Below are 8,677 nucleotides of genomic sequence, written 5' to 3' on the forward strand. Positions count from 1 at the left end.
CTTCAAAATTGCTTTTTTCAAAACATCAGGATTTCTTCATAAATCGATTTTCCTTATCTTCAAATGTATTTTCCCAATATGATTCACGATTTTCAAAGTGTCTTTTTCTTAGAATTTTCAAGTATTCCAAGCAAATATCTTGTTTTCAATCTGCATTTTTTTAGGTCATAGCACATGCTTGATTCTTTGTGCATTTAGGAATAGAACATCGATTTAGACAAGTTGAGCAAAGCAAGGCAAAGCAAAACACATGATTGATCATTGGTTTGATTACCTCTGGTTATGGTGTCAGGAACGATTGAACCTCGTACCGATGGGCGAGTTCCATTCCTCAGAATTTTTCCGCATTTTAAAACGAAGGTGAGTTATTTTCAAAACTTTTTCAAAGGTCAGTTTGACTTGTAGAAGTAAAATTTTGCAATGATAACACTTCTACAAACGTTTTAGGATTCATTATGTTTGTCGCCACTGGTGGGTTTTTCTCTTGGTTACAGACCACCCATAGTGGAATCTGCTTCAGTAAGTTACTCATGAAAATTAAAATAAATAGCATAATAAACACCCAGGTGGTCTCCTCTGATGCAATAACTTGGTCTGTGCATATCCACAAGAGTGGTAAAAAGAGAAACAAAAACTTTAAACTTAAACACTTTAAAATTCTATTAAACTTATATTAAAACATGCCCTGATAATGCAAAAACTCAATTATGCATATGTGCATGTTTTGAGATATGTTGCATAAATTTGATTGTCATACTTGTCCATTTAAAAATATGCATTATGATATGATGTTACACTACTTATGTTCAAAAGAATGTATGTTTTCATGTATGCTTGTTATGTATATACTTGCATGATTATTGTGTTTTCTACTAAGACTTGATGAATTTAACTCATATGTCACAAACATATAGATAATGAGTAAGAAGTTGAAGCGATGACGGGATACTGTGAATGGTGCTAAAAATTGATGTATTGGCGCCTCTTCTTGCATAACGACTGAGCCTTTATGGTTGGCCATTTTTGGCCAGCCAAGGCCCTTTATTTCTAGACGTTTGGATCCATTAAAGGCACTTTATGACTTTTATGGGTGGTCTTGGGCTAGGGCCTATATAAACCACAACACTCTCATTCTGCTCTCCCCTCTTGTCACCATGAGCTTTGCTCTCTCTTCCTCTCCACGAGCTCTGCTCCCTCCCTTTTTTTGGATTTTTGAGATTCTAGTTTGGATCTAGATCTATTTACTATTTAGATCCTTATCCAAGATCCAGATCTTATTGTAGTTCAGATCCAAGATCCAAATTCACTTCAGATATAGATTCAATTCAGATCCAGATTCACTTCAGATATAGATTCAATTCAGATCCAGATCTAGATCCAGTTGTTGTTCTGATCCAAATCTAGTTCGAGTTTATATCCAGTTTATATCCAAGATACAAATCTAATTCAGACCTAGACCCAATTTTGATCTAAATCTAGTTTAGATCTAGATCTTGTTTACATCTAGATCCAGTTGTTGTTCGGATTCAAATCTAGTTCTGATCCCGATTCAGTTAGTGTTCGAATCGATATCCAGATTACTATCCAAACTCGATTGCTATTTTGATCTATTACTTTGTAGTTTTGATCTATACCTATATCCAAACTCAAGATTCATACCCAATTCGAACCTAGATCTTTCTTTCCTTATCAAGAGGTTGTTTAAGGGGGGTCATGTTGAGGTTATCAATCTCACCTAGTGCAGGGCATGGATTGACTTTTCACGAGTAGGCGAAAGTTGGATTGTATCCTGAGAGCATAGTTGCATGAGTACCCATTGCACTGAGGACTTGATCCTAAGTGGGAAAACTATCTTTTGAAAGACATGTTTAAGCTTGCCTTTGAGCTTGCCAGTTAAATCTCAGTTGCCTGACCCACTAATTAAGGTAAATTTTCAACAATTTTCAAGTGATAGTACTGCAAATAGCCACTGTAAAAGATAGAAACTAGAAGTTTCCCTAGTTGTCCCAGTTCGATAGCACTAATTTCAAACGATGACAACATAAGGTGCTCATCTTCCTCACGATTGCTAAAGTGTTGTACATGATCATGAAGGACTATCCATAACAATGAGAAGACGAAACTATTGCTAAAAACTGCAAAAGACTAAAGTGAAAGCAGAATGGCTTTGTGTGTCGCAGGCACATAATGAATGCACTCTTTGATGCCCTGTTCGACCTCTACTTAGAAGTCTGCACTGCAAAGAAGCTGTGAGAAGCCCTTGAAAGTAAGTAAAAAATAGATGATGCCAGAAATCATAAGTTTTTGGTTAATAAGTATATAGATTTCAAATTCTTTTATGATAAACCACTACTACCTCAAGTCCATAAGATACAAATCTTGGCTAATCAAATCAAGTCTGAGTGTATGAATCTTAATGAATCATTCCAAGTAGTTGCAATCATTGGTAGATTGCCCCCATCTTGAAAAGATTATCAAAGTAAATGAAAATATAAGAATGAAGAGTTTATCTTAGAACAACTTCTTCAATATCTTAAAATCGAGGAGAAAGCTCGATGTCAAGATAAGAAAGATATAGTAAAAGAAGTTCGTACTAAGGTAAACATTGTAGAACGAAAACCAAAGTTCAAACCCGGACTTAGGAACAAGAACAAGGAATCCAAGTTTATTGCTAAGAAGAAAAATAATGTTTTTCATTATACTTGTAGAAAATTGAGTCACTGTGCTAGAGAACACTGACACAGAAAGAAATTCGAAGGCAATAAAGCTAGCAAACCCGATGATGACCTGATGGTTATAGTTAGTAAGATATTTATGATTAATTCAGATAAAGGGTAGTACGTGGATTCTAGATCAACGATCCACTCATACAATGATAGAAGTATGTTCAAAATATATGGAACCCTGAGGGAAGACCATATGATTTATATGGGTGATAAACATGAAGATAAGGCTCATGAAAAATGGAGTGTGGAACTGCACCTTTGAGAAATGCTTAACCCTCAAAAATTTATATAACGTACCCACCATCATAAAAATTCTTGTATCTGCCTATTTGTTTACAACTCATGGTTTTAAAGTTGTATTGGAATTCGATAGCATTATATTGTCAAAGAACCACAAATTTGTAGAAAAAGGCTACACCACCAATAGGTTGTTCAAACTTACTTTGATTATGAAAGTTGATTCTTTTTTTGTTTATATGCTTGACTCATCTTATTTGTAGCATGCTAGATTATAACATGTTAATTATAAATCTTTTGAGATGCATGTATAACTTAAGAATTATTTCTAAATGCAAATCTAGACATATTAGAAAATATGATGTCTAAATTATTAGATTTAATACACTGATGTATGTGATTTGAAAAAATACTCCAACTTCTGTGGGTAACAATTATTATTGATGATTTTATAAGATATACTTATAAAAACAAAAGATGAATCATCTGAAAAATACTTTAAGATTTTTAAAGTTGAGGTAGAAATATTTTATAACTGCAAAATAAAGTCTTTTTGATCGGATAGAGGTGGTGATCATCTTTCAAATGAGTTCATTGATTTTTTATGAAATTCATCGAATACATAGACAAAATACTGGTGAAGAAAAGAAAGTTTGCAAACTGTTAGGGTTATTATATGATTCAAAATAAATCACCTAAACAATGACATGAGAAATTTATGAAGTAATTATTTCATTTGGTTTTAGAATTCATAACATATATAACAAAGTAAAAAATAGTTATATTATAATTATTTGTTTATATATGGATGATATGTTAATTATGAGTAATAATGTAAAATGCATAAATAATACCAAAAGATTTTTTTCATCTAAATTTGATATGAAAGATATGGGTTTAGCTTATATTAAACTTGGTATTAGGTTGATTAGATACGAGAATGATTATGCATTAACTCAATCCCACTACATTTAGAAAATAATTATTATGATTGTAAGCATGATGCTACTTCGAATGATCATAGTGTTAAGCTATTGATTAACATTAAAAGAAGTATATCTCAATTGGAGTAAGCAAATATTATTGGCAGTCTCCTGTATGCTATGAATGAAACTAGATCAGACATAGCTTTTAATATGAGCAAGTTGAGCCGATATACGAGTAATGCAGGACAAGAGCATTAAGACACAATATATTGAGTCCTAAAGTACTTTAGAGGAACTCTAGAATATGAAATATTCTATGAAAGAGAACTCACTGTACTTTAAGGGTACAATATTGCAAACTAGAATTCTGATTCCAATGAGTCATTATCCACAAGTGGTTGGATATTTATCCTTGGATATAGAATAATTGCTTTCCAAGAAGAAAACTGTGATAACACACTTTACAATGAAAACAAAGTTGATATCACTAGCATTAGCTAGTATAGAAGTTGAGTGACTAAAAAATCTCTTAATAAAGATACCATTAGGAGATAAGCCAGTACCCCCAATAGCTATGTGTTGCGATCGTCAAGCAGTTATATACAAAGTGTGAAGTAACATTTATGGTAGAAAATCTAGACATATCAGTCTAAAGCACAATTATGTGAATAGTTTACTCAAGTAAGAAGTAATCTCAATTGAATAAGTGAAATCTTGTCAAAACTTAGCAGATCCGCTGACAAAGGAACTTTCTCGAGATATCATATTTAAGGCATCAAGGAGAATGAGGTTAAACTCTATAAAAGCAATCACCATTGACGAAAATTCAACTAAATGATAAGAAATTTGATTCTTCTTCTATTTATATGCTTGATTCATATGATTGGTAGCATGCTAGATTATGACATGTTCTTTTTTGAGAAGCATGTGTAACTTAAGGATTATTTCTAAATGCAAATCTGCACATATTAGAAAATATGATGTCTAAATTATTAGATTTAATACACTAATGTATGTGATTTGAAAAATACTCCAACTCATGGGGGTAATAATTATTATTGATGATTTCATAAAATATACTTATAAAAACAAAAGATGAATCATTTGAAAAATACTTTACGATTTTCAAAGCTGAGGTAGAAATATTTTATAATTGCAAAATAAAGTCTTTTAGATCGGATAGAGGTGGTGACAGTCTTTCAAATGAGTTCATTGAATTTTTGTTAAATTCATCGAATACATAGACAAAATACTGGTCAAGAAAAGAAAGTTTGCAAGCTGTTAAGGTCATTATATGATTCAAAATAAATTATCTAAACAATGATATGAGAAAATTATGAAGTAATCATTTTATATGGTTTTAGAACTCATGACGTATATAACAAAGTAGAAAACAATTATATTATAATTATTTGTTTATATTTGGATGATATGTTAATTATGAGTAATAATGTAGAATGCATAAATAATACTAAAAGATTTCTTTTATCTAAATTTGATATGAAAGATATGAGTTTAGCTGATGTTAAACTTGGTATTAAGTTGATTAGATACAAGAATGATTATGCATTAACTCAATCCCACTATATTGAGAAAATAATCATTATAATTATAAGCATGTTGCTACTTTGATGGATCCTAGTGTTAAGCTATTGATTAACATTGAAAAAAGCATATCTCATTTGGAGTATGCAAATATTATTGGAAGTCTCCTATATGCTATGAATGAAACTAGATCAAACATAGCTTTCAACATGAGCAAGATGAGCCGATATACGAGTAATGCAGGATAAGAGCATTGAGATACAATATATCAAGTCCTAAAGTACTTGAGAGGAACTCTAGAATATGAAATATTCTATTAATGAGAACTCACTGTACTTTAAGGGTACAATATTACAAACTGAAATTCTGATTCCAATGAGTTATTATCTACAAGTGGTTAGATATTTATCCTTGGATATAGAGTAATTGCTTGGGGATTTAAGAAGCAAACTGTGATAATACATTATACAATGAAAGCAAAATTAATATCACTAGCATTAGCTAGTATATAAATTGAGTGACTAAAGAATCCTTTAATGAAGATACCTTTAGGAAATAAGCCAATACCCTCAATAGCTATGTGTTGCGATCGTCAAGCAGTTATATACAAAGCATAAAGTAACATTTATGCTAAAAAATTTAGACATATCAGTCTAAAGCATAATTATGTGAATAGTTTACTTAAGTAAAAAGTAATCTCAATTGAATAAGTGAAATCTTGTCAAAACTTAGTGGATCCATTGACAAAGAAACTTTCTCGAGATATCATATTTAAGACATCAAGGATAATGAGGTTAAAGTCTATAAAAGAAATTACTGTTGACGAAAATCCAACCACATGATAAGGGTCAAAGCATGTCAAGTAGTTTAATGAGAAGAACAAGTCTTTGAGTGATTGAATTGAGCACTTAATAATTTTTTCATTCTTGATGTCAAGTGCTCGAAACCTATGTAAGGAGGTTGAGTTCAAATTTAACTCTTAATAAGATATAGACCTTATGACTGGGGTGTTTCAAATAAATTTACACCCTTAATGGACTTACCTATGTGATTGAAGGTGGGAGTCACCTTCTATGAGACTTGGACTTTTGTCTTTATATCCCTCATAAATCTGAGATACAACACACGACCCTTAAAGTGTGGCTTCTATATATTGATAGACATACTATGATCACCTAAAATAAAAGTGTGTATTGTAGTGTTTGAAAGGTCAATTAGGATTCTCAATTCAAAGCTAAAGCTATTAAGATCCCAGATTCACTAAGACTAAGTAACACTAACGTGAAGGTTGGAACCCAAAAAGTACCTTAACTTATGCACTGAATCTTTGTGAACATCCTCTAGAGCCCTCTTTTATATTTTTGATCCACGTGAGGGATTGGTGAAATTTGGCTCAAAACTATCCTTAAGTGTTCCCTCAATTTTTCTATTTTTTCCTAAGTTTGTAGGTAATGGGTTCTCTAAAAAAGTTTAGTCTCACATTAAGGTTGTTGAGAAAACACTTGTCCTTATATATATAAAGGGGTGATGCCTTAAAGGCAAGGCCCTCAAGGGCATTAGATCTTGGGTTTGTGCATCACTTCATTCTTGCACCTTGGATCTTGATCTAGGATCTTGATCTTGATCTTGACCCTTGACCATAAACTTAGATTTGGATCTTGACTCTTAACGCTTGACCTTGGACCTGGATTTGGATTGTGGGCTTTGGGTTAGAGGTTGGATTTATCTTTTAGTACTTGGGACAAATCTAATTCTCAAGTCTAAAATTGACCATTGACCAAGTTTTAAATCTGTCATTGACTTTGCATTAAACATATTCGAATCTTATCCAGATATGTTAGACTATGCCCAATGTTTTTGCATGAGACTTTAATGGTATGAATGGTCCATAAAATGCCCTTTATACTTGCTTTGATTAACCATGGACTTTTGATTAAATCAAGGTTAGAATTAACCATGTTAGGGTCATTCCTGTTCATGTATTGAAGCCCCTCTTTGCATAACGTCTGAGCCTTTATGGCTGGTCGTTTTGGCTGGACAAGGCCCTTTATTTCTAGATGTTTGGGCCTATTAAAGGCTCTTTATGGCCTTTATTGGTGGCCTTGGGCTTGGGCCTATATACACCCCAACCCTCTCCTATTCTTTTGCTCTCTTCTCTCCTCTCCACGAACTCTGCTCTCACTTCCTCTCCCATGAGCTTTGCTCCCTTCTCTTTCTAAGGTTTTTTGATATTTTAGTTCGGATCCAAATTTGGTTACTATTTGGATCGTTATCCAAGATTCAGATCTTGTTATTATTCAAATTCATATCCAGTTTGGATCCATAATCAGTTCAAATCCAAGATCTATATCTAGTTCAAATCCATATCCAATTAAGATCTATATCAAGTTTGGATTCAGATTCAAATAAGATCCAAATCTAGTTCAGATCTAGAATCTAGATTCAAATCCATTATAGATCTAGATCCAAATCCAGTTTAGATTCAAATTTGGATCCAATTTAATTAGATCCAAATTTTGTTATTGTTAATCAAATCTAGATTCAATTGGTGTTCAGATCTAGATCTATTTCAGATCTAGTTATTGTTTGAATCCAGATTCAGTTTTGTGAACACCCCAAATTTTTCAAAATCTTTTAAATATTCCCTTTTTGCCCTTGATATCATTTTTTTGAGCAATTGAGTCTCTTTTAAATCTAAATTCTAATATATTTCTCAAGCTTTATTGAAATTAAATTCATTTTATATGTTTAAATTGATTTCGGGTCTGGATCCATTGTCCAGATCCAAATCTGAGCCTCGTTGTCCAAATTTTAAATTAAAATTACAAAAAATACCAAAAATAGTTTTTAAATAGCTCGGACAGTTCCTCCGACATCTGTTTTGATCCATTGTGTTATATCCCTCGATTCGAGTGTCAAAACTCAAACATTTTCTCAAAAACTCGGGTCCAAACCCAGTCTTCTGAAGAAATTTTTCGAAATGATCCGAAATTCTCAGAAAAATACATTTGTAAATATTTCTCAGAAAATACAAAAAAAAAAAATTATTAGTGTTTAATCCTTGTTTTCCTGTAAAACTTTAGGATTTTATTTCAAATACAAATAGAAAAGAAACAAAAAAATTAGTTTTTGAAAAACCTCTTTTGAAAACCATTCTTTTGCAAAAAACCTGAAAAATGAGGGGTCCCTTTAAAATTTGTCTTTTTTAGGGTTTCTTTGAAGACCCTTCGTAAAAGGGGATGG

This window comes from Nuphar pumila, chromosome 2 (assembly GCF_984573655.1).
Source record: "Nuphar pumila chromosome 2, dmNupPumi1.hap1.1, whole genome shotgun sequence".
Lineage (NCBI taxonomy): Eukaryota > Viridiplantae > Streptophyta > Magnoliopsida > Nymphaeales > Nymphaeaceae > Nuphar > Nuphar pumila.